The sequence below is a fragment of the Lithobates pipiens genome, unplaced genomic scaffold (assembly GCF_037356315.1).
Source record: "Lithobates pipiens isolate NorthernLeopardFrog02 unplaced genomic scaffold, aLitPip1_a1.2 Scaffold_8, whole genome shotgun sequence".
Classification (NCBI taxonomy): domain Eukaryota; kingdom Metazoa; phylum Chordata; class Amphibia; order Anura; family Ranidae; genus Lithobates; species Lithobates pipiens.
The window spans coordinates 115,530,183-115,555,997 of NW_027507903.1; positions in this window are offsets into that span (position 1 = coordinate 115,530,183).

The window sequence follows — 25,815 nt, forward strand, 5'->3', positions numbered from 1 at the left end:
TCCCAGGGAAGAAACAGAGGATGTAGCGACTTCAGCAGCAGGCATTCTGAATGTGGTACGCACCAATTCAGTATAATACTGCACCTGTTTTCTGAGTGCCTGGGAGGAGGGAACTATCTCCTCTTCCTCTGATTCATCCGACTGCTCATGATCCCCATCCTAAGATAGGGATCTCTCCTCATTTTCAGAAGATTCATCTGAGAGAGGGATTTCAGCAGAGGGAGGGGATCTACCCCTTTTCATGCTATATTTCAGGGAAGCAGTAATAAAGTTCATTATTTTCTCTTCAAAACCCTCCAATGTAGCCCTAAGGGAGTATCTCAGTGACATAAACCGGGGCTGACATATTAGGAGAGGCTGCAAACCTGACAGGTGCACTGACTCGTCTTGAGAGGCTGGCTCCAGTCTTGCAGGGGGGGGATGGTAATTTACAGGCACTTTTGGAACCCCTGGACCTAGGTGGTGACTTACCAGTGCCCTTATTACCTCCCCCTGAAACCCTCTTACGAGGAGACATAGTACTAGGCTACAAAGCAGAGGTACTAGTACAAGTGCGATCACTGTTGCGCTTAAAGTCTCACAATAATATATATGCTTAAATTGCACAACCTGATGCTGAGTAGGTGTCTTAAGGTTTGCCTGGATCCAATCCCCATGGATGCTTACTGCCCACAGCTCCTGTGTCTCCAATTACAGCCCCCTGACGCTCTGGACTTTTAAACTGCCGCCTGGGGCCTGCGCAGTACAGCGCCGTGCACACTGACGTGCACGGCTCGCAACCACACCCCCCCTCCTCCATTAGGCCGGGAGCGCGCCCGGCGCTCGTGCATGCGCCCGCGCGCGAGCACGAGGACCGCGGAATCCAGGGGGGGGGGAGGAGAACCCAAAACGGAGCTGCGTGGGACCCCCGAACTGCGTGGGACCCCTGTTTACCTTATTTGTGGCAGGGACTGCAATGGAGACGTGAGTTAGCTGGAAAAACAGGCTTTCACTGAGCGTGTGTATTGAAAGGCATGTAAGTATGCATCAGGCTGCTCTTACTCCCTCTAGTGGTGGAAACCAGGTAAGACATACAACTACTCACAATGAAGAAATCCATTCATATATTTAAATATACAGGATGACTTCCCTTACCTGTCCCCGCCGCAGGAATTGCTGAACCAGACCAATTCCAGCCTTCACCCATCACGGCGGGTATTGTTAGCCAACCTTCAGGTATATCTGGGGCTCTTACTGGAAGAACCTCCCACCTGGGCCATGTAAAAAGCTCTGCCAGAAACTTTCGTGCGCTCTGTATAAACAGTACACCAAGTCTGGTTTACCCAGAGCCCAGTCTTCCAATGGAGAGGACTTACAGGCAAAACCTCGCTTCTTCGGCAGACAGTGTTTTCCATGTATTCCATTGGCTCTAGTTCACACCAGTGCAGTCAGTTCCAGTCAGTTTCTGCACCGGAAACTGACTGGAACTGACTACACTGGTGTGAACTAGAGCCATTGGAATACATGGAAAACACTGTGCATGCATTTAGTGCAGAAAAAAGCACACAGAACTGTATCTGGTGTGAACTGCCCCTCAAAAAAAAAAGTAACACTTCAGTTACTAATTTTGCAAAAATGGTTTACAATGGCTTTTTATAGTGCTTTTCACATCATGCCATGATGAGTTTTTCAATCCCCAATAAACAGAATAACACTTTAGTACCTTTGTTTGGGTCGCAGTCCCAGGCATTCCTAGTCTTTCATATCTCTTTAATTCCCACTCAAATCCTTGCCCGACACTTTGGCTTACTGCCATGTCAGCCCCAGGTTGAAAAGATCCACCTATTGCTTCAGCCATGACTCCTTAGAAAGCTGGGAACAGTCCAGAGTACAGGTAGAATACTGTGAATTAAAAGTGGAAACCCAGTTAACTTTATGCAAGAAGAAACTACATTTTCGTGACGGTATATACAACGTTCTGTTCTTAAAGTGATTGTAAAGGCATTATTTTATTTCTATAATGTTAAATGATATACTCCCCTGGTCTGTGCAATGATATTGCACAGTGCAGCCCTGGACCTCCTCTTCTGGGGTCCACCTCCCGATGCCCTCGGCTCCTCGTGTGTGTGTGTGTGTGTGTGTGTGTGCTCCCATAGCAAGACGCTCTCTCCAAAGCCAGGCTGTGTGCGTTCTAAGACATTGAGATTGTGTTTTGCCATCCATTAACTGCCCCTCCTTTTTAAGCTTCAATAGGCACAGATGAACATGTGCAAAGGACTTAATGAATATGTCCATGATGCTTTACTTCATGCCCACTGCAAAGTTGAACCAACATGTAGCGAGATTCCACATTGTATTTCAATTTTCTTTTCTTACATCAGGGGACACAGAGCCATAGTAGTTACTATGTGTGTTATAGGGCCAATGATAGGTGATGGACACTGGCACGCCCTAAGGCAAGAAGTGTACTTCCTATTTAACCCTTCCCACTACTGGGAGTCCTCAGTTTTTTTGCCAGTGTCTAAGGTTTTTGTCATGAGTAAAGATTTGCTGTGCTGAGTACCACTGGAAGCTTTCTTGCTGGGGCTAGCCATGCTGACCAGATCCGTTCTGATGTCCTTTTCATGGGCTAAATTAATGGTTACCCGGGCCTTGTGTCCGAAGAAACAAGGTTTTGCTTGCGAACGCTTCTCTTTTAGAGCTGGACCCTGGGATCCAGTACTTTTTGGTAGTAAGGCCATAAAGTTTTTTTACTGGCAGGGTGCTGTCGCAGGTCCAGAATTGTGGGTAACCTGAGGTTCCCCTGTTCCTGAAGGTTTCGGAGCCCACCGTGAAGGGTGAAGATTGGGTTTTATTTCAGATAACTCTGCTGCGAGGACAGGTAAGGGAGATTTTAGATTTTCTCAGGAATTTCTCCTTCTATGTATAATGCTGTCATGCCTATGTGTCACCACTGGGGGCTGTATTGAGCACTCACCAAACTGATGCTGGAAACAGCGCAGATGCCTTAATTTCTCCTCTCCTCTGGCCAAAAGCAGATCCTCCGGTAAGAAAGGGGGGTCTGGTTCTCCTCCAGCGCCCCAATGTTGTTTTTTTTCCCCTTCGGGGGATTGATATGCCAAAGCAGTTTCCTTCTTCTTTTTTTTTTAAAAGGGAGACAGACCGTGCCAGCCGCTCAGCAGTGGATTTACCCCCCCCCCCGCCATGTTTAACAGGACGCCGCTCGTGCGGGAAAACACTTTCCTTTGAAAGGAAAGGGGGCGCATAATCTGCGCAGGGGATGTGGCTAACGGCGTCAAATGCTGGCCACACATGCAGGAAGTTGTTAAAGCATGTGTGGTTACAGCACTGTACGTGTGTAGATGCTGCTGGCTGTGGAGGGACAGAGCAGGAGGATGGCTTGTTTCAGGTTGGTGACACAGGCATTTCCCTTTGACACACTGTACTTTACCAGGCTAGGATTAATAGCAGCTATTAGCGCTGGACTATAACTTAGCAGTATACATTCTTTTGCTGGTAGTGCCTCTGCTTTATGCTTCAGGCTATGAGTGGTAATGGGACCACAAACTCCTCTAAGGGTTCTATGGTTTCACAATAAACTAAATCCATTTACAAAAGAATGTCATCCTCCTCTGAGAGGGATGCGGCCGGTCAGATTGAGCCACCAGGGGGAACTGTTGTCTAGCTTCAGTCCCTGTATATATCACACAGGAGGTTTTTTCTTCTACCATTTGTAATTTGGAAAGAAGATTGACGCTATGATATCTCTCCATAGTGTGGCCAAACATAGCAGATTCCCTTCTAGTGCTCAGGACCCTCTTATTGAGGTATAGGAGGCTGGGGATCAGGTAGATCTTCCCAAAGATTTGGAAGATACTTATTTATCCTCTTCCGAGGATCCTAATATAGAAGGAGTAACATCACAAGACAGGTTGCTTGTGCACTCCCTTACTAAATTGGTTCATTCAACCTTTTTTTGAGGAACCCACCTCTAATTCGGGTTCAATAGAACCTTCCCCATCTGGGGATGTTTTTCCTATTCATGCATGGCTAAAAAAGCTTATGTATTCTGAATGGGAACATCCGGATAAACAATATTATCCTCCTAAGAATTCTCCACACTTTATCCTATGGAAGGGGATTTCTATAAAAAAATGGGGTGTTCCAGCAATTGATGCTGCAGTCGCCTCAGTGAACAAGAATCTCACATGTCCAGTGGATAATGTGCTGATGTTAAAAGATCCAATAGATAAAAAGTTGGAACTTCTTTCTAAAAGCAATATGTATTTAGCAAGTAGCGTAGCCGATTCTTGCTGCAATTGGTGTATTCCAGTCCATTAACCACTTAATAACAAGCCCATAGCCGAATGACATCTACAGGGCGGTTTGTTAACTTTGGGAGGGAGTACAGCGACGTCCTCCTAGAATTCTGCAATCGCGCGCCCCCTGGGAACTTCCGTGACCGCCGGTCCTCTGCATCACAGATCACGGTGAACGGCCGCCAACTACTTGATCGCTCAAATGACGGAGCGATCACATAAAAAAAGGCGTGATTTCCGGTTCCTCCCTCCCCTCTCCGTCCAGTGTGAGCGGAGAGGGGTGAGATCGGTGGCAGCAGCGCTGTGGGCTGCATGTGTAGTGCTCACAGCTCTGCCTAGTGAGAGATCCATCTATGCTTACTCATCCATACCCAGCCATACCCAGCCATACTCTGCATAACCAGCCATACCCTGCATACCCAGCCATACCCTGCATACCCAGCAATACCCTGGATACTCTGCATACCCATCCATCCATCCTCAGCAATACTCATCCATCCATCCATGCTCAGCCATCCCATCCACCCCCAGCCGTACCCATCCATACTCAGCCATACCCATCCATACTCAGCCATACCCATCCATACTCAGTCATACCCATCCATCCATCCTCAGCAATACTCATCCATCCATCCATGCTCAGCCATCCCATCCACCCCATCCATAATTAGCCATACCCAGCCATACTCAGCCGTACTCAGCCATACCTAGCCATACCCATCCATACTCAGCCATACCCATCCATACTCAGCCATACCCAGCCATACCCATCCATACTCAGTCATACCCATACATCCATACTCTGCATACCCATCCATCCATTCTCAGCAATACTCATCCATCCATGCTCAGCCATCCCATCTACCCCCATCCATAATTAGCCATACCCATCCATACTCAGCCGTACCCAGCCGTACTCAATAGTAATCAGTCATACCCATCCATACTCAGCCGTCCCAGCCATCCCATCTATACCCATCCATTCCTGCTCATCCATGCCACATCCATGCCACTACAGTGCCTCGCAAAAGTGTAATAGATAGTCAAATTAGATTTGAAACTTATGTCCCTAGAACACTACTGGTTGTAAGCTAAACAGTGGAGCCTTGAGTGGAGTGTGAATAAGTATTTCTTTTTGACTGCTGGTGACTGTTGGGTTGCATTTTTAGGTTCTTTTGGGGCTTTTCCTTGTAGCTTTTTAAAAACCCTTTTCTGACACTTTTTAAATAGTTTTTTTTTCTTCTTTACTTCCTTCAGCCTACTAATTAAGGGGAGTGGTTAAATGGGCACAGGTGCTTGAGGTCTATATAACTTTGTAAAACTCATTGTGAGCCTGCTCATCTTGAGTCTGCGGAAACTCAGTCTAAGTGGAACTGGTCAAAGTGGTGAGCTAAAAACCAGAGTTAGTGGAACTGGTCAAAGTGGTGAGTTAAAAACCAGAGTTGAAAACAGGAGGTTATAACAGGGGTCATAGTACCTGTGTAGTGTGAGTATCGTAGTGTGTGTGTGTGTGTGTGTGTGTGTGTATCGTTAGTACTTGTGTATTGTGGGTGCACGCTGGTCTCTGAGTACATGTGTACTGTCTTGTTAAGTATTAGTGTCAGGAAGCTAGTTGTTAGGTAATTTGAACTGGGTATAATCTCTAATCCTCATTAAATGAATAGGTACGATGACTGGCAGGTGTATGTGTTCCTTGATCATCTGATCGAGGGCGAATACTGCTGTGCAAAATGTAAGCACATTGTTTCCCTGGAAGCCCAGGTTCTGAATCTGGGGAAGCAACTGTCAGCACTGAGTGGACCCTCCACCCTAAATGAGAGCCAGGAATGTACACGGCAGGTGCCGGCAGGGGCCAGCACAGAGGTGGGTGGAGACAAAGAGGTGCAGGCGCTAGCAGAGAGTAGATGGGTGACAGTCAGGAAGGGTAGAGGGGCAAGTGCCAGGGAGGCCGATCCAGAGCTGGAGCATCCCAATAAGTATGCTCCATTGAGTGACATTGGTGATCCCAGTCAGGGACCAGCAATGCTGGAGCTGAGGGATTCTCCTAGCTGCCAGGGGAAGAACTCCTCCAGTGAGAGTGGGGGGGGAAGTGAAGGGAAAGGAAAGACAGATTATGGTGGTAGGGGACTCAATTCTTAGGAGGACAGAGAGGGCAATCTGTAACAATGACCTGAAGTGCCGAACTGTATGTTGTCTGCTGGGTGCTCGGGTTCGGCACATCACGGATCTGGTGGACAGATTACTGGGAGGGGCTGGGGAAGACCCAGCTGTCATGGTGCACGTTGGCACCAATGACAAAGTCAGAGGCAGATGGAGTGTCCTAAAGAATGATTTTAGGGATTTGGGAGCTAAATTGAGGAAAAGGACCTCTAAGGTTGTATTCTCAGGAATACTACTGGTACATGAAGCCACACCAGAAAGGAAGAGGGAGATTAGGGAAGTAAACAAGTGGCTCAAGCTGGTGTAGTAAGGAGGGGTTTGGATTTCTGGAGGATTGGGACGACTTGTCAGTCGATAACCGGTACTATAGAAGGGACGGACTGCACCTAAATGAGGAGGGTGCAGATCAGCAGGCATTAAGAATGGCCCAAAAGTTAGAGGGGTTTTTAAACTAGGCGATGGGGGGCAGGGTCCAGAGATATAGAGATAGTCAGCGTGGAGCATATTCCAGAGTGTAATGTTAGGGGCATTAGTGGTAGGGTAACCAAAGCACATAAACCCAAGGTAAATATAGTGGCAAGTCCTAGTTGTAATCTCGGAACACCCAAGAGGATAGTATGTGACAAAATATATTAATACATTAATACATTAAAATGTTTGTTCACCAATGCCAGAAGTCTGGCAAGCAAAAATAGGTGAGTTGGAAGCTCTGGTGCATCAGGAGAGCTATGATGTAATCGGTATTGCTGAAACTTGGCTTCATTCCTCACATGATTGGGCTATTAATATTCCTGGCTATGCACTCTTTTGGAAAGACAGAGTAAAAAGGAAAGGTGGAGGGATCTGTCTGTATGTGAGAAGTGATCTCAAAGCGAGTGAGAAAGAGGACATGGTGGATGGAGAGTGTGATGAGTCTGAAGCATTATGGGTGGAACTGCATACAGATGTGCGTAGTTCAAAGTTAATCACTGGAGTTTGTTATAGACCACCCAATATTAATGGAGGAGGTGGAGACTCGGCTCCTTGCACAGATAGAAAGGGCTGCAAGGGCTGGGACAGTGATAATAATGGGGGATTTTAACCACTTCAGCCCATTTTGCTGGTCAAAGACCAGACCACTTTTTGCGATTTGGCACGTTGCATTAACTGACAATTGCGCGATCATGCGACGTGGCTCCCAAACAAAATTGGCGTCCTTTTTTTCCCACAAATAGAGTTTTCTTTTGGTGTTTTTTTTTTTGCGCTATAAACAAAAATAGAGCGACAATTTTGAAAAAAACGCATTATTTTTTACTTTTTGTTACAATAAATATCCCCCAAAAATATATTAAAAAAAATTTTTTTTCCTTCAGTTTAGGCCGATACGTATTCTTCTACATCCTTTTGGTAAAAAAAATTAAAATAAAAAAAATCGCAATAAGCGATTATTGATTGGTTTGCGCAAAAGTTAAAGCGTTTACAAAATAAGGGATAGTTTTATGGCATTTTTATTAATAATTTTTTTTTTTACTAGTAATGGCGGCGATTAGTGATTTTTATTGTGACTGCGACATTATGGCGGACATATCGGACATTTTTGACACATTTTTGGGACCACTGTCATTTATACAGCAATCACTGCTATATAAATGCAGTGATCCCTGTGTAAATGACACTGGCAGTGAAGGGGTTAACCAGGGATGGCAGCGTAGGGGTTAAGTGTTCCTAGAGGCGTGTTACTAACTGTGGGGGCTGGGCTTTCATTTAGTGAACACTGATCTCTGCTCCAATCACATGGAGCAGAGATCAGCGTCACTAGTTGCTAGGCAGAACGGGGAAATGCTGTTTACAATGGCATTTCTCCATTCAGCCGCCCCGTGAGACAATCGCGGGTATGCCCGCGGCGATAGAGTCCGCGGGACCCACGACCGGACTCATGGGGGTCCCAACCGGCATGCGATGGCAGGGCGGCATTACAGATTGGACATACCTGTACGCCAATATGCCTGCCCATGCCATTCTGCCGACGTACATTGGCGTGCGCCGGTTGGGAACCGGTTAACTACCCAGAAATTGACTGGAGTAATGGCACTGCTGGGACAGTTAAAGGGCAAAAATTTTATAAACCTATTACAGGACAATTTTATGGTCCAGTTTATTGAGGCCCCAACTAGGAATGTTCTGTTGGTAATCTCAAACCATGCATAACGTATTACTAATGTTCAGATAAAGGAATACCTGGGTAGCAGTGACCATAACATGATTTCATTTGATGTTAGCTGTAAGCAAAAATCACATACGGGAAAGATAAAAACACTTAATTTCAAGAGAGCAAATTTTCCAAGGATGAGGGCTGCTATCCAGGACCTAGACTGGGAGAGAATATTGGCATCAATGGGCACAGAAAAGAAATGGGAATTCTTCAAAAAGACTGTTTGTGATCTCACTGCAAAGTACAGTGCCTTGCGAAAGTATTCGGCCCCCTTGAACTTTTCAACCTTTTGCCACATTTCAGGCTTCAAACATAAAGATATAAAATTTAAATTTTTTGTGAAGAATCACCAACAAGTGGGACACAATTGTGAAGTGGAACGAAATCTATTGGATAATTTAAACTTTTTTAGCAAATAAAAAACTGAAAAGTGGTGCGTGCAAAATTATTCGGCCCCTTTACTTTCAGTGCAGCAAACTCACTCCAGAAGTTCAGCGAGGATCTCTGTATGATCCAATGTTGTCCTAAATGACTGATGCTGATAGAATCCACCTGTGTGTAATTAAGTCTCTGTATAAATGCACCTGCTCTGTGATAGTCTCAGGGTTCTGTTGAAAGTGCAGAGAGCATCATGAAGACCAAGGAACACACCAGGCAGGTCCGTAATACTGTTGTGGAGAAGTTTAAAGCTGGATTTGGATACAAAAAGATTTCCCAAGCTTTAAACATCCCAAGGAGCACTGTGCAAGTGATCATTTTGAAATGGAAGGAGTATCAGACCACTGCAAATCTACCAAGATCTGGCCGTCCCTCTAAACTTTCAGCTCAGACAAGGAGAAGACTGATCAGAGATGCAGCCAAGAGGCCCATGATCACTCTGGATGAACTGCAGAGAACTACAGCTGAGGTGGGAGAGTCTGTCCATAGGACAACAATCAGTCGTACACTGCACAAATCTGGCCTTTATGGAAGAGTGGCAAGAAGAAAGCCATTTCTCAAAGATATCCATAAAAAGTCTCGTCTAAAGTTTGCCACAAGCTACCTGGGAGACACACCAAACATGTGGAAGAAGGTGCTCTGGTCAGATGAAACCAAAATCAAACTTTTTGCCCAAAATGCAAAACGATATGTTTGGCGTAAAAGCAACACAGCTCATCACCCTCAACACACCATCCCCACTGTCAAACATGGTGGTGGCAGCATCATGGTTTGGGCCTGCTTTTCTTCAGCAGGGACAGGGAAGATGGTTAAAATTGAGGGGAAGATGGATGCAGCCAAATACAGGACCATTCTGGATGAAAACCTGTTGGAGTCTGCAAAAGACCTGAAACTGGGACGGAGATTTATCTTCCAACAAGACAATGATCCCAAACATACAGCAAAATCTACAAAGGAATGGTTCACAAATAAATGTATCCAGGTGTTAGAATGGCCAAGTCAAAGTCCAGACCTGAATCCAATCGAGAATCTGTGGAAAGAGCTGAAAACTGCTGTTCACAAACGCTCTCCATCCAACCTCACTGAGCTTGAGCTGTTTTGCAAGGAAGAATGGGCAAGAATTTCAGTCTCTCGATGTGCAAAACTGATAGAGACATACCCCAAGCGACTTGCAGCTGTAATCGCAGCAAAAGGTGGCTCTATAAAGTATTAACGCAAGGGGGGCCGAATAATTTTGCACGCCCCACTTTTCATTTTTTTTATTAGTTAAAAAAGTTTCAAAAATCCAATAGATTTCGTTCCACTTCACAATTGTGTCCCACTTGTTGGTGATTCTTCACAAAAAATAAAAATGTTATATCTTTATGTTTGAAGCCTGAAATGTGGCAAAAGGTTGAAAAGTTCAAGGGGGCCGAATACTTTCGCAAGGCACTGTATATTCCCATGGGCAATAAGTTTAAAAGGCTAAAAATAAAACCGATGTGGCTCACGGCCAACGTTAAAAAAGCTATAAACTATAAAAAAAAAAGAGCTTTTAAAAAATATAAAAATGAAGGAACGCTAGTGTCATTTAAATGTTACAAAGAACATAACAGAATATGTAAAAAGGAAATCAAGGATGCAAAAATTCAAAATGAAAGAAATTGCAAAAGACAGTAGGACAAACTACAAAAAAATTCTTCAAATATATTAATAGTAAAAAGGTCAAGTCTGAGCATGTAGGCCCTTTACAAAATAATCTGGAGTGGGTGACTGGGGACAAAGAGAAGGCTAACTTATTAAATACTTTCTTCAACTTTGTGTATACAAAAGAGCATGGGGGAGTTCATGTCCATAATGGGGGTGGTAGTGCCCCAAATCCTCAATGGCTCAAAAGTGATATGGTCCAGAAATATTTTGACAGAATAAAGGTGGATAAAGCACCTGGGCCTGATGGCATCTACCCACAGATCTTAAAATAATTGAGCTCTGTAATTTCAAAGCCATTGTATCTAATTTTTATAGACTCATTAATGACAGGAATAGTACCACTGGATTGGCGCAGGGCCAATGTGGTGCCTATATTTAAAAAGGGTACAAAGTCTTTACCAAGTAACTATAGACCTGTTAGTTTAACTTCTATAGTTGGGAAGATACTGGAGGGATTAATAAAAGACCACATAGATGAGTTCTTGCAGGAAAAAAAAATATTTTAAGCAACAGACAGCATGGATTTATGAAAGACAGAAGTTGTCAAACAAACCTGATTTCTTTTTATGAGGTGGTAAGTAAAACCTTGGACAGAGGGGTGGATGTGGACGTGGTATACTTGGATTTTTCAAAAGCGTTCGATACAGTTTCGCATACACGGCTCATGTGTAAAGTAAAGTCTACAGGTTTGGAAATATCAGTTTGTAAATGGATAGAAAACTGGCTAAAAGACAGAATTCAGAGAGTAGTTGTTAATGATTCTTACTCTGAATGGTCTAAAGTTATCAGTGGTGTACCCCAAGGTTCAGTGCTGGGACCCTTACTTTTTAATATCTTTATAAATGATATTGGGTCTGGGATCAAAAGTAACATTTCCGTCTTTGCAGATGACACCAAGCTATGCAGTGGAATAACGTCCTTACAGGAGGTCTCCAATTTACAAGCCGACCTCAATGCTCTGTCTAATTGGGCGACTATGTGGCAGATGAGGTTTAATGTTGAGAAATGTAAAGTTATGCACTTGGGGGCTAAGAATATGCATGCATCATACATTTTAGGGGGAGTACAACTGGGGGAATCCATAGTGGAGAAGGATCTGGGGGTTTTGGTAGATCAAAAGCTCAATAATAGCATGCAATGCTAAGCTGTGGTTTCCAAAGTGAGCAAAGTCCTTTCCTGTATTAAGAGAGGTATGGACACCAGAGAGAGAAAGATATCATTTTGCCCCTGTTCAAATCATTAGTAAGACCTCATCTGGAATATGCAGTTCAGTTTTGGGCACCAGTTCTCAAAAAGGATATCGGGGAACTGGAGAAAGTGCAGAGAAGGGCAACCAAACTGATAAGAGGCATGGAGGAACTCAGCTATGAGGAAAGATTATATTAGAGGAACTGAATTTATTCACTCTTGATAAGAGGAGATTAAGGGGGGATATGATCAACATGTACAAATATATAAGGGGTCCATATAGTGAACTTGGTGTCAAGTTATTCACTTTACAGTCAACAAAGAGGACACGGGAGCACTCTTTACGTCTAGAGGAAAAGAGATTTAATCTCCAAATACGGAAAGGTTTCTTCACAGTAAGAGCTGTGAAAATGTGGAATAGACTCCCTGCAGAGGTGGTTCTGGCCTGCTCAGTGGATTGCTTTAAGAAGGGCCTGGATTATTTCCTAAGTGTACATAATATAACTGGGTACTAACATTTATAGGTAACGTTGATCCGGGGAAAATCTGATTGCCTCTCGGGGATCAGGAAGGAATTTTTTCCCCTGCTTTAGCAAATTGGACAAAGAGAAGAAAGAGGCCTCTGGGTGTAGATTTTTTTCAAAAAGTTTTATTCACAATTTCTTAGTAACAAAAGGATTTGCACTCACATGTTCCGAAGTTAAAACGAGCATTAAAAAACAAGAGGGGTCATCTGATTCAATCCGTCATCTAATAGTCCAGTCCGCATGTGTCATCTTGCCCCATTTCACGTCTTAGTCACGCCTTATAGCTAAATCCTTGCCACTCCCCCCTCCTCTGATTAGCCTGATGAAAGAGCGCGGTCGTCCTTCCATCTCGACCCGAGCGCTCAGGAAACATGTCGCCCATACATGACGTCCTAGCCCCGCTTCCCGCTTGCCTGAGCATACCAAGCCTCGTTCTGAGATTATATCATCTGCGTCCACTACAGCCGGCATTTTTGAAACATCTTACCAGTGGAAACGCTCTGAGAAATGCGAACCGGACTATTAGATGACGGATTGAATCAGATGACCCTTCTTGTTTTTTAATGCTCGTTTTAACTTCGGAACGTGAGTGAAAATCCTTTTGTTACTAAGAAATTATGAATAAAACTTCTTCTCTTTGTACTTTTCAGCAATTTGGGAGCCCGGTTTCAGCTCCTTGATGGTGGCAGCCCTGCATGTGGAATTTCCTTCATAAATGAACTAAGACATTTCTTTTTGGACTTGACTGTTTAGATACAGAGTCATTCTGTATTCATCATTTCCCTTTTATGTAGACAGCCCCCCCCCCTTCTTTTCTGGGGCATACTATTATATGATTTTTGGGCTTTAACTTGTCTTTAGCAAATTGGATCATGCTCTGCTGTTTTTTTTTTGCCTTCCTCTGGATCAACTGTGGGCATAGAATTGGGTATATGGGATTGTATGATATTATTATTATTTTTATTTTTTTATTTTTTGTGGTTGAACTGGATGGACTTGTGTCTTTTTTCAACCTAACTATGTAACACCTGACGGTGCTCCCTGCATGTTGGTCCTCTGTATGTGACCACACTGTGGAAAAGTCTCACACATGTGGTATCACCGTACTCAGGAGGAGAATCTATTTTGGGGTGTAATTTTTGCCATGTACGTGTTATGTGTTAGAAATACTGTGTAAATGGACAACAAAATAAAATGTGTTTTCATTTTCTTTACACATTTTCCAAAAACTTGTAGAAAAAAAAAAGACATATTCAAAAGACTCGATATGCCTCATAGATTATGCATTGGGTTGTTTTCTTTACAAAATGGGGTCATTTTTGAGGCATTGTCATTGTCCTGGTACTCCAGGGCCTTCAAAAATGTAAGAGGTAGTCAAGAAATTATATGTGTAATTTATGCTCCAAGAATGCCTGATGGTGCTCCCTGCATGTTGGGCCTCTGTATGTGGCCACGCTGTGTAAAAGTCTCACATATGTGGTATCGCCATACTCAGGAGTAGTAGAATGTGTTTTGGGGTGTAATTTGTGCTATGCATATGCTGTGTATGAGAAATAACCTGCTAATATAACAAAAAAAAAGAAAAGAAAATCTTGATTTTGCAAAGAATTGTGGGTCCAATTGGACCGTGTTGTCGGATAATATGACCATGTGTGGGCTCCATCTGACTTTTTCCGTCTGAATGTCTGACCAACAAAGTTTGAGAGCTGGATATAAAATTTTCCGACATGATCTGATCGGACTTTGTCCGATCGTTTGTAGAGAGTTCCGATTGGACAAAGTGCCACGCATGCTCAGATCAAATTACAAGACCGAAGCTATTGGCTACTAGCCTGAACGTAGTCCCATCGTAATGAATGAACATCATCACGTTCTGAACGATTGGATTTTCCGACAACTTTGTCCGACTGTGTGTATGCAACACCAGTTTCGGACAATATCGGTCGTAAAAAAAAAAAAAAAACGGACAACAAAATCGGACGGATTTTGTTGTCGGAATGTCCGACCGTGTGTACAAGGGCTAAAACTTTCACAAAGACCAAATAATATACACCGATTTGGGTTATTTTTACCAAAGATATGTAGTGGTATAAATTTTGGCCAAAATCTATGAAGAAAAATTACTAATTTGCAAAATTTTATAACAGAAATGAAGAAAAATGCAATTTTTTTTATGCATGACTGAGAAATTGTCATTCAAAATATGAGAGCACCGAAAGCTGAAAATTGGTCTGGTTATTAACCACTTGCCGACCGCCGCACGACGATGTACGTCGACAGAATGGCACGGGCAGGCATAAGGGCTTACATGTACGTCCTTGCCTGCCCGCCGGTCGGGGGCCCGATCGGGCCCCCGCCCGGTGCCTGCGGCGGTCGGTATTCGTTCGGGAGCGATCCCGGACGAGGGGACGGACATTCATTCATGGCCACCCCCTCGCGATCGCTCCCGACGAATGAAAATGTCCCGTGACATCACTTCCTCTCCTGTAATGTAAACACAGGAGAGGAAGTGATGTATTCTCTCCTCCGTGTCGGTATTTTTCGTTCCGGCACCGAGGAGAGAGCATCGGTGAGTTGCACAAGCACTACACTACACAGTAGAACATGCCAGGCACACTCACACCCCCCTTTACCCCCCGATCACCCCCCAATTACCCCTGCCCCCCCAGTCACAGTGACACCAATTGCTTTTTTTTTTTTTTGCATTGGTGTCATTTGTGACTGTAATAACTGTTAGGGCAGTTAGGGTTAGCCCCCTTTAGTTCTAATGTGCCCCCCTAACCCCCCCAATAAAGGTTTAACCCCGTGATCACCCCCCCTCGCCAGTGTCACTAAGGCTGGGTTCACATTGCAGCGGTTTATGAGAACGAATGTGATTCGCATCGCACTGCAGTGCAAATCACATCCGATCTCTGTGCAATTCGAGTTCAGCCATACAGATAGTATGGCTGAATTCGTGTCGCACCCGCCGCAAATTCGCACTGGACCCTTTTTTTGGCCCGCAGCAGAATCGGATCGCATGGGTGTTCACACCATGCAATCCGAGTTTGCAGATCGCACTGCGATATGCGAACTGATCTGGGGGTGTCATTAACATTTCACTGACACTCCCAGCAGTTCGCATAGGGCAGTGTGAACTGCCGCCGGGAGGCATGCGATGCGGGAACCCGCCGCGGATTCATGGCGTTCCCGCATCGCTCCAGTGTGAACCCAGCCTAATAAGCGATCATTTTTCTGATCGCTGTATTAGTGTCACAGGTGACGCTAGTTAGGCAGGTAGGTATTTAGGTTCGCCGCAGCTTTTTATAGCGCCAGGGACCCCCATATACTACCGCATAAAGCCCCCTGATTTCCCCCTAGTTAACCCTTTCACCAGTGATCACCATATAACTGTTACAGGTGACGCTGGTTGGTTAGTTATTTTTTTATAGTTTCAGGGCACCCGCCATTTATTACCTAATAAAGGTTTAACCCCCTGATCACCCGGCGGGTGTCATTTGTGACTGTAATAACTGTTAGGGCAGTTAGGGTTAGCCCCCTTTAGTTCTAAGGTACCCCCCTAACCCCCCCAATAAAGGTTTAACCCCGTGATCACCCCCCGTCGCCAGTGTCACTAAGGCTGGGTTCACATTGCAGCGGTTTATGAGAACGGATGTGATTCGCACCGCACTGCAGTGCAAATCACATCCGATCTCTGTGCGATTCGAGTTCAGCCATACAGATAGTATGGCTGAATTCGTGTCGCACCCGCCGCAAACTCGCACGGGACCCTTTTTTGGTCCGCAGCAGAATCGGATCGCATGGGTGTTCACACCATGCGATCCGAGTTTGCAGATCGCACTGCGATATGCGAACTGATCTGGGGGTGTCATTAACATTTCACTGACACTCCCAGCAGTTCGCATAGGGCAGTGTGAACTGCCGCCGGGAGGCATGTGATGCGGGAACCCGCCGTGCATTCGTGGCGTTCCCACATCGCTCCAGTGTGAACCCAGCCTAATAAGCGATCGTTTTTCTGATCACTGTATTAGTGTCACAGGTGACGCTAGTTAGGCAGGTAGGTATTTAGGTTCGCCGCAGCTTTTTATAGCGCCAGGGACCCCCATATACTACCGCATAAAGCCCCCTGATTGCCCCCTAGTTAACCCTTTCACCAGTGATCACCATATAACTGTTACAGGTGACGCTGGTTGGTTAGTTATTTTTTTTATAGTTTCAGGGCACCCGCCATTTATTACCTAGTCTCACTAGTGTACCCCTAAATTTAGGGGTGTCTACTTTCCAAAATGGGGTCATTTGGGGGGGGTTTGTGCCATCTTGGCATTTTATGGCCTTCAAAACTGTAACGCCCTTAGAAAGCCTGAAGGCGGTGCTTGGTTTTCGGGGCCCCGTACGCGGCTAGGCTCCCAAAAAGTCCCACATATGTGGTATCCCCGTACTCAGGAGAAGCAGCAGAATTTATTTTGGGGTGTCATTTCACATATGCCCATGGCATGCGTGAGCAATATATCATTTAGTGACAACTTTGTGAAAAAAAAAAAAAGTTTGTAATTTTCCCGCAACTTGTGGCAAAATATAAAATATTCCATGGACTCAACATGCCTCTCAGCAAATAGCTTGGGGTGTCTACTTTCTAAAATGGGGTCATTTGTGGGGGTTTTGTGCCATCTTGGCATTTTATGGCCTTCAAAACTGTAATAGGTAGTGAGGAGTGAAGTCAAATATTTACGCCCTTAGAAAACCTGAAGGCGGTTCTTGGTTTCGGGGCCCCGTACGTGGCTAGGCTCCCAAAAAGTCCCACATATGTGGTATCCCCGTACTCAGGAGAAGCAGCAGAATTTATTTTGGGGTGTCATTTCACATATGCCCATAGCATGTGTGAGCAATATATCATTTAGTGACAACTTTGTGTAAAAAAAAAAAATAATAATTAATTTTTGTCATTATTCAATCGCTTGAGGCAAAAAAAAAAAAATATTCAATGGGCTCAACATGCCACTTATCAATTTCCTTAGGGTGTCTACTTTCCAAAATGGGGTCATTTGGGGGGGTTTTGTACTGCCCTGCCATTTTAGCACCTCAAGAAATGAGATAGGCAGTCGTAAACTAAAAGCTGCGTAAATTCCAGAAAACGTACCTTAGTTTGTAGATGTGACAACTTTTGCGCAAACCAATAAATATACAATTATTGACTTTTTTTTTTACCAAAGACATGTGGCTGAATACATTTTGGCCTAAATGTATGACTAAAATTGAGTTTATTGGATTTTTCTAATAACAAAAAGTAGAAAATATCATTTTTTTTCAAAATTTGCGGTCTTTTTACGTTTATATCGCAAAAAATAAAAATCGCAGAGGCAATCAAATACCATCAAAAGAAAGCTCTATTTGTGGGAAGAAAAGGACGCAAATTTTGTTTGGGTACAACATTGTATGACCGCGCAATTACCAGTTAAAGCAGCGCAGTGCCAAATTGTAAAAAGACCTCTGGTCATTTACCAGCAAAATGGTCCGGTCTGAAGGTGGTTAAGGGGGTTTAAGTGCCCAGTGGTCAAGTGGTTAAGGAACAGTTTGTGGAGATACTTAAAATTCTGCCTGATCAGCAGGCCCAGCAATGAGCTGGTGTATGAGCCGCACTATGTTTCATAGTAGATGCTATGAAATATTTTATCATTTGACCCTCACGGTTTATACTTGGACTAGTGCATTCTCACAGAGTTCTATGGATAAAAAAAAAAATTGGTCAGCCGAAGTACCCTGTAAAAAGCTCCTAGCCAGTTTCCCCTTTTCATGGTGAACAGCTATTTGGAAACGATCTGGATAAAATACATCCAAAGGATCTCTAATGGGAAAAGCTCTCTTTTACCAGTAAAGAAGAAATTCAAAAGATTTCTCCTTTAAAGGACCGCCTCCTGTACATATAAGTCGGTACTTTGAAGAGGTATATCTCGGCAACGGCAGCAGCTGCAGCCACAACCAAGATATCCCTCTTTACAGGAGGTGGTCCTGTTTACGATAATGGTGGCCTCCGCGGCGGGTTCACCGCAAGATCAACGTTATCGGCGGCGAGAGAGGTGCCACCCCCCTCCCACCGCTCTCTCACGCCCTCCGCCGCTTAGCGGCGGAGGCGATCGGGTCCTGCACACTGCTGGGTATGGAGACGAGTGAGGCTAAGATGGCCCCCACTCGTCTTTATACCATAGGAGGGTGGAAGGGATGTCAAAACGTCACTTCCGCCCATACCTCTTAAAGGAACATTTTTTTCAATATCCTTTTTTCAAATGACTTTTAGTTTTATTTTTTTATTGCATTTAAGTGCAAATATGAGATCTGAGGATTTTTTGACCCCAGATCTCATATTTAAGAGGGCCTGTCATGCTTTTTTCTATTACAAAGGATGTGTAAAAATAAATAAAATCAAGTTTTTACACTTCCCTTGTAATTTCTATTACAAGGGAAGTGTAAAAATAAATAAAATCAAGTAAGATAAATAAAAAATGTTTTTTCTCAAAACAACCCGTCCTGATGAGCTCACACACAGAAGCGAACGCATACGTGAGTAGTGCCCGCATATGAAAATGGTGTTTAAACCAAACATGTGAGGTATCGCCGCGAACGGTAGAGCGAGAGAAATAATTCTAGCCCTAGACCTCCTCTGAAACACAAAACATGCAACCTGTAGAATTTTTTAAATGTCGCTTATGGAGATTTTTGAGGGTAAAAGTTTGACGCCATTCCACGAGCAGGCGCAATTTTGAGGCATGACATGTTGGGTATCAGTTTACTCAACGTAACATTATCTTTCACAATATAAAAAAAAAAATTGGGCTAATTTTACTGTTGTCTTATTTTTTTTTTATTCAAAAAAGTAAGCTTGTAAGACCGCTGCGCAAATACGGTGTGAAAAAAAGTATTGCAATGACCGCCATTTTATTCTCTAGGGTGTTAGAAAAAAAATATATATAATGTTTGGGGGTTCTAAGTAATTTTCTAGCAAAAAAAAAACTGTTTTAAACATGTAAACACCTAGTCTGAAAAAGAGGCCTGGTCCTTAAGTGGTTAAGTGTGCTGCCTCTCCTGTGCCAGGGGCATCAGCCTCTAGGCAGTCTCGACTGCCTCAACTGGGAAGACCTCAAAGGCAGCAGCAGGGTCAGAAGAGATCTTGGGGCAGAAAGCCCACAAAGCAGGATGCTAAAGCAGGATGCTAAAGCCTCCTCATGAAGGGGCCCCCCCGCTCCCTTGGGTGGGGGGTAGGCTCCTGCAATTCTCAAAGAGGAACAGATGGGTGGCTTCTGCAGTTTTCTCTAGGTTACAACTAGAGCTCCGAGAGTTTCCGTCTCCTTGTTTTTTCTTAGGTCAAATGTTCCCAAGGATCCAGAGAAAAAGAAGTCTTTCTGGCTCTGGATCATCTATTATCCCAGTCGGTGATATCAGAGGTTCCCTTTCTTTCTTGATTCAAACCTTTTCACGGTTCCAAAACCAAATGGAGAGGTAAGACCCATTCTAGATCTCAAAGGTCTGAATCGGCACTTATACATCTGATACTTTTGCATGGAGTCAATCCGATTGGTTGTGTCCATCCTGCAAGGGGGCGAGTTTTTGGCTTCAGTTGATATCAAAGATGCATATCTCCACGTGCCAATATTTTCCGCTCACCAGAAATTTTGAAAAAGTTGTGGCCCTGCCATTCGGTCTAGCCACAGCACCACGGGTGTTCTCAAAGATTCTGGCACCTCCTTTAGCCAGATTAAGGGCTCAAGGCATAACGGTCCTAGCCTATTTAGACGATCTACTTTTAATAGATCATTCAGTCTCAGGTCTAAATCAGAGTCTGATCACAGCTGTAAACTACCTCGAATCTCTGGGTTGGATACTCAAGCTAGAAAAATCCTCCTTAAAACCATCAAGGAGATTATAGTACTTGGGGCTGGTTATAGATACCGTACAGAAGAAGGTATTCTTACCTCAGACAAGGATCAGTTCCATTGTAGGACTAATTCAACTTATCAAAACAAAGAAAAATCCTTCCATTCGGCTGTGCATGAGATCGTTAGGGGAAATGGTGGCCTCCTTCGAGGCCGTCTCTTACACGCAGTTTTCACTTAAGACTGCTTCAAAACACCATCCTGTCGGTCTGGAATAAAAAGATTCAGGCCTTGGTTTTTTTCCCCAAATACGCTTGGCTCCCTACATAAGTCAGAGCCTAAATTGGTGGTTATTATCCAGCAAAAGGGAAAATCTTTTCTACCTGTATCCTGGAAAGTGTTAACAGATGCCAGCCTTCTAGGCTGGGGAGCACCCCTGGAAGAAGATTCCCATCAACATTTTGGAAGACTCGGGCAGTACGTCTGGCACTAGAATCTTGGACGGTCAGACTACGGGACTTTCCTGTCAGGTTTCAGTCCGACAAGGCCATGGCTGTGGCTCACAGCAATCAATCACCAGGGGAGCACGAGAAGTCGTGCAGCCCAAAAAGAGGTAAATCATTTTCTAGCTTGGGCAGAACACAACATTCCTTGCCTATCTGCAATTTTCATTCCAGGAAAAGAGAATTTGCAGGTGGACTACTTGAGTCGCCGACAATTATTTACAGGAGAATGATCTCTTCACCCCGACATCTTCCTAACGATATGTCAGAGATGGGGTATTTCGGACATGGACCCATTCGCATCCAGATTCAACAACAAAGTCGACAATTTTATGTAGAGAACAAGGGATCTGCTAGCAGGCGGATCTATGATTTTCCTCCAGTTCTGCTACTTCCGCACCTTCTCTGCAGGATCAAGCAGGAACGAAAGTAGGTGATTCTCGCGGCCCCAGAAGATCTTGATTTACCGAGATCATAAAAATGGCAGTAGGAGTCCTTCGGACTCTGCCATCATAGCCATCCTAGCTTACGGAGAAAAATTTAACAGGTTTGAATCCCGCTTTATAAAGGATCGTGGGTGGTCTCCTTCAGTAGTGTCTACTTTGATTAATGCTAGGAAGCCGGCTTCCAGAATAATTTACTACAGAGTCTGGAAGGCATACGTTTCTTGGTGTGGATCCAGGGGTTGGCACCCCAGAAAGTATGTCATAGGCAGGATCCCCGATTTCCTGCAAATGGAATCTGAAATGAAGCTGGTCTTGACCTCTATCAAGCACCAGATCCCGGCCTTGTCACTGTTTTTTTCAATGGCCTCTTGCTTCCCAATCTTGGTGTGTAGCTTATTCAGGGGATAACACGGATTAATCCCCCTATCAAGGCACCTCTAAATCCTTGGGATTTAAATTTGGTCTTATCGGCTTTGCTGAATCAGCCATTTGAGCCTTTATGAGAAATTCCCTTGGTTCTTTTGAGAAGAAAGAAAATCTTTCTGGTTGCCATTTCTTCTGCTAGAAGAGTATCGGAACTAGCGGATCTGTGTTGTAAAGAGCCATATTTGATCATGCATAAGGATGAGGTTGGTTTTATGTCCTCATCCTGAATTCCTACCAAAAGTGGTAACAGGTTTTCATTTAAACTAAGATATTATTCTTTCTTCTTTCTCCCCAGAGCCTCAATCTAGGGAACAGAAGGCACTACATTCCCTTGATGTAGTAAGAGCGATAAGAGTCTATTTAAAGGCGACCACTCAGATTCGCAAAACAGATGTTGTTTGTACTGCCAAAGGGTCCAAAATGTGGACAGGCAGCGTCAAAATCCACTATTTTCCAAATGAATTTGTCAAGTGATTGTTCAAGCTTCGGGTTAAAGAAGAAAATTCTTCCTTCTCGTGTTAGAGCACACTCATCCAGGGCGATTAGTGCCTCTTGGGTGGTGCATCATCGGGCCTCTATGGCTCAGATCTGTAAGGCCACGACTTGGTCTTCGGTTCATACGTTTATCATATTTTATCAAATCTATATTAAAGGTCATGAGGATATTGCCTTTGGGCGCAGTATACTGCCGGCTGCAGTATGAGTCCTCAGGTCTCCTTTTTGCCCTACTTTTTTGTATCTCCCTCCCTTCAGTTGCCATTGCTATGGGACATCCCACATAGTAACTACTATGGCTCCGTGTCCCCTGATGTAAGAAAAGAAAACAGGATTTTTATAACAGCTTACCTGTAAAATCCTTTTCCTTGAGAGAGGTCCCTCCCTTCTTGGTATACACTTGTATTGCTTGGCTACAAAACTGAGGCCTCCCGGTAGTGGGAAGGGTTATATAGGGAGTACACTTCTTGCCTTAGGGCATGCCAGTGTCCATCACCTATCAGTGGCCCTATAACCCACATAGTAACTACTACGGCTCTATGTCCCCTGATAGACATCAAAGAAAAGGATTTTACAGGTAAGCTGTTATAAAAATCCTGTTTTTCCTCGCTTACTCCTTTTACTCTGAATGATTGAGAAGTTTGTAAACTTACTTTGTGAAAATCCCCACACACAGGGCCGGCCCTACCATGGGACCCAGTGGGACCATGGGTCCCAGGCAGCACATTCAGAGGGCGGCAAACTCCCACTCGCCAGCCAGCCAGCCCATTCCGCCCGCTTCACTGCTTATTTCACGGGGACCAATCGGGCTTGCGTACTCCCACTTTATGGTAACTATGGAACGCATGATAGGGGGGACGTGATGTCTTCAGCTGGAAAAGATACGTACGTGCCATTGCTTCAGTTGTACTGTGCCGTTACCAGCGGCTTCCACGCGCATGCGTGGAAATGACGTCATTGTGGTTCTGGCCAATCACAGTGCCGGAGCCACCATACCCAGAAGTAACCCCCCCCCCCGGGAGATGTCGGCCACCCAGAGCGGTGAACGAGGACCGATGCGGGGGCTTCAATCTCAGGTAACTAATTCATAATGAGCTAGTATGCTATGCATACTAACTCATTATGCCTTTTTCTTGCAGTTTTTTTTTTTTAGGAATTTTTTAAATGGGTTTACAACCACTTTAACTACTTCCCACCCGGCCAATGTACATATATGGCCAGGTGGGCACTCTCTCCTTCTGAATGGATGTTCAGGAACTTCCTTCAGGAGGAGGGGGTTACGCGCGCGCATGTGCCCGATCCCGATGCGCTTGTGTCAGACGGACACGGTGCATCTCCGATCGAAAGGAGGGCTCTGTGATTGGCCCTCCTGATCAGGTGACGGCCATGTCCAATCACAGCCATCATGTGATGTAAACAAACAGCCGGTTGCTAGGCAATCGGCTCTCCTCACACGGAAGTTGTCGCTGAGGAGAGCGGATCGCTGCAGCCGGCTGGTGATCAGTGAGTAGGATCTGTTTTTTTACAGCTTTTTACTCACTGATCACCAGTCTAGTGTAAACAGAAACGTAAAATACACATGTCCCCAAAATAATAAAAAGACCGGCCCCCCACATATGTCCCACTAAAATCACATGTCCCAATGATTATCTGCACACATATGTCCATGATCACCTGCACACATCTGTACGTGATCATTTGCATACATATGTCTGTGATCACACAAACCAATTACCGTATTTGCCGGCGTATAAGGCGACCCCCTAATTGTCCAGCTAAAACGTTGGTTTTGACATATGCTCGCCCTATGAGACGACCCCCTTTTGACTAGTCTGTCTAGTAGCTTAGGTAACATACTGAAACAGCAATAAGTCTGTGCAATTTAATCACAAGCTTTGTGAAGCAGTGCTGTGGTGGTAAATACCTCATGTGCCTGGCAAAATCCACGGATGGAGGGTCGGGTGCCAGATGGAGGATCGGGTGCTTTAAACCAAATCTCCGGTGTTGAATGGCAAGGTGGCCGTGGAGGGAAGAGGAGCCGAGAGGTAGCCGCATTCGGAAACATACTGTATACAGTATTACAGTGTACCGCGCCGAGCCAATCACGGCAAGCGATGTATTCTATTAATGAATACAAAGCCTGCACGGATTGGCTTTGAGATTCAGAGAGGCGCGGGCTGATGATATTACAGCCTCTGCCAATCCGAGCAGGCTTTGTATTCATTAATAGAATACATCGCTCGCCGTGATTGGCGCAGGTTGGAACATCATCAGCCCATGCCTCTCTGAATCTCAAAGCCAATCCGTGCAGGCTTTGTATTCATTAATAGAATACATCGCTCGCCATGATTGGCTCGGCGCGACATTAATGCTGACATCCGTATACCGGTGTATAAGACGACCCCCAATATTTGGGGGATTTTTTTAAGTATAAAAGGTCGTCTTATACGCCGGAAAATACGGTATTATACACTTAACTGATTTTTTTTTTACCAAAAATATGTAGCAGAATAAATTTTGACTTAAATTTATGACAAAATTAGATTTTATTGGATTTCTTTTAAAATAGAAAGAAGAAAATATAGTTTTTTTTTCCAAATTTCCGCTCTTTTTTCGCTTATATCGCAAAAAATAAAAAAACTGAGTCTTGAATAAATACCACCAAAATAAAGCTCTAATTTCATTTGGGTACAGCGTAGCATGACTGCACAATTGTCACTGATAGTACGAGAGTGCTGAAAGCTGAAAAATGGTCTGAGAAGGAAGGGGGCGAAAGTGTCCAAGTATTGATGTGGTTAAGGTAAAAAAAAAAAAAAAAAAATTATAATTATATATATATATATATATATATATATATATATATATATAAGATTCTGCACTGGGGGGGGGGGGGGATTTACTGGACCCACCAATCATTGATCAGAAACACAGAATGGGGCTCTGCATATGTAAATAAGGCTCTGTTCAGACGGGGGCAAGTGATGGATTTTGTGTTCCTATAAAGCAGATAATAAATGCCATCTCTTCCCCTAGTAAAAGCAACACACATAGTATAGTAAAACACTGGCTAGGCACCAGTGGCGTAACTAGAACCTTCAGGGCCCCAATGCAAGAAACCATGGAGGTGATCATGCATTTAAGGGGTTAAAACAGATGGTCAGTAGGCAACATATTGCCTCTCTACCGTCTGTCAAATGCCCCTGAAAAGCGATCTGAGCATGGATCGCTTTTCGGAGAAACAGCATTTTACATAAAATGTGCATACATACATGTAAACCCACACATATATATATATATATATATATATATATATATATATATACACACATACATACATACAGTGGTGTGAAAAAGTGTTTGCCCCCTTCCTCATTTTCTGTTCCTTTGCATGTTTGTCACACTTAAGTGTTTCGGAACATCAAACCAATTTAAACAATAGTCAAGAACAACACAAGTAAACACAAAATGCAATTTGTAAATGAAGGTGTTTATTATTAAAGGTGAAAAAAAATCCAAACCATCATGGCCCTGTGTGAAAAAGTGATTGCCCCCCTTGTTAAAATATACTATAACTGTGGTTGTCCACACC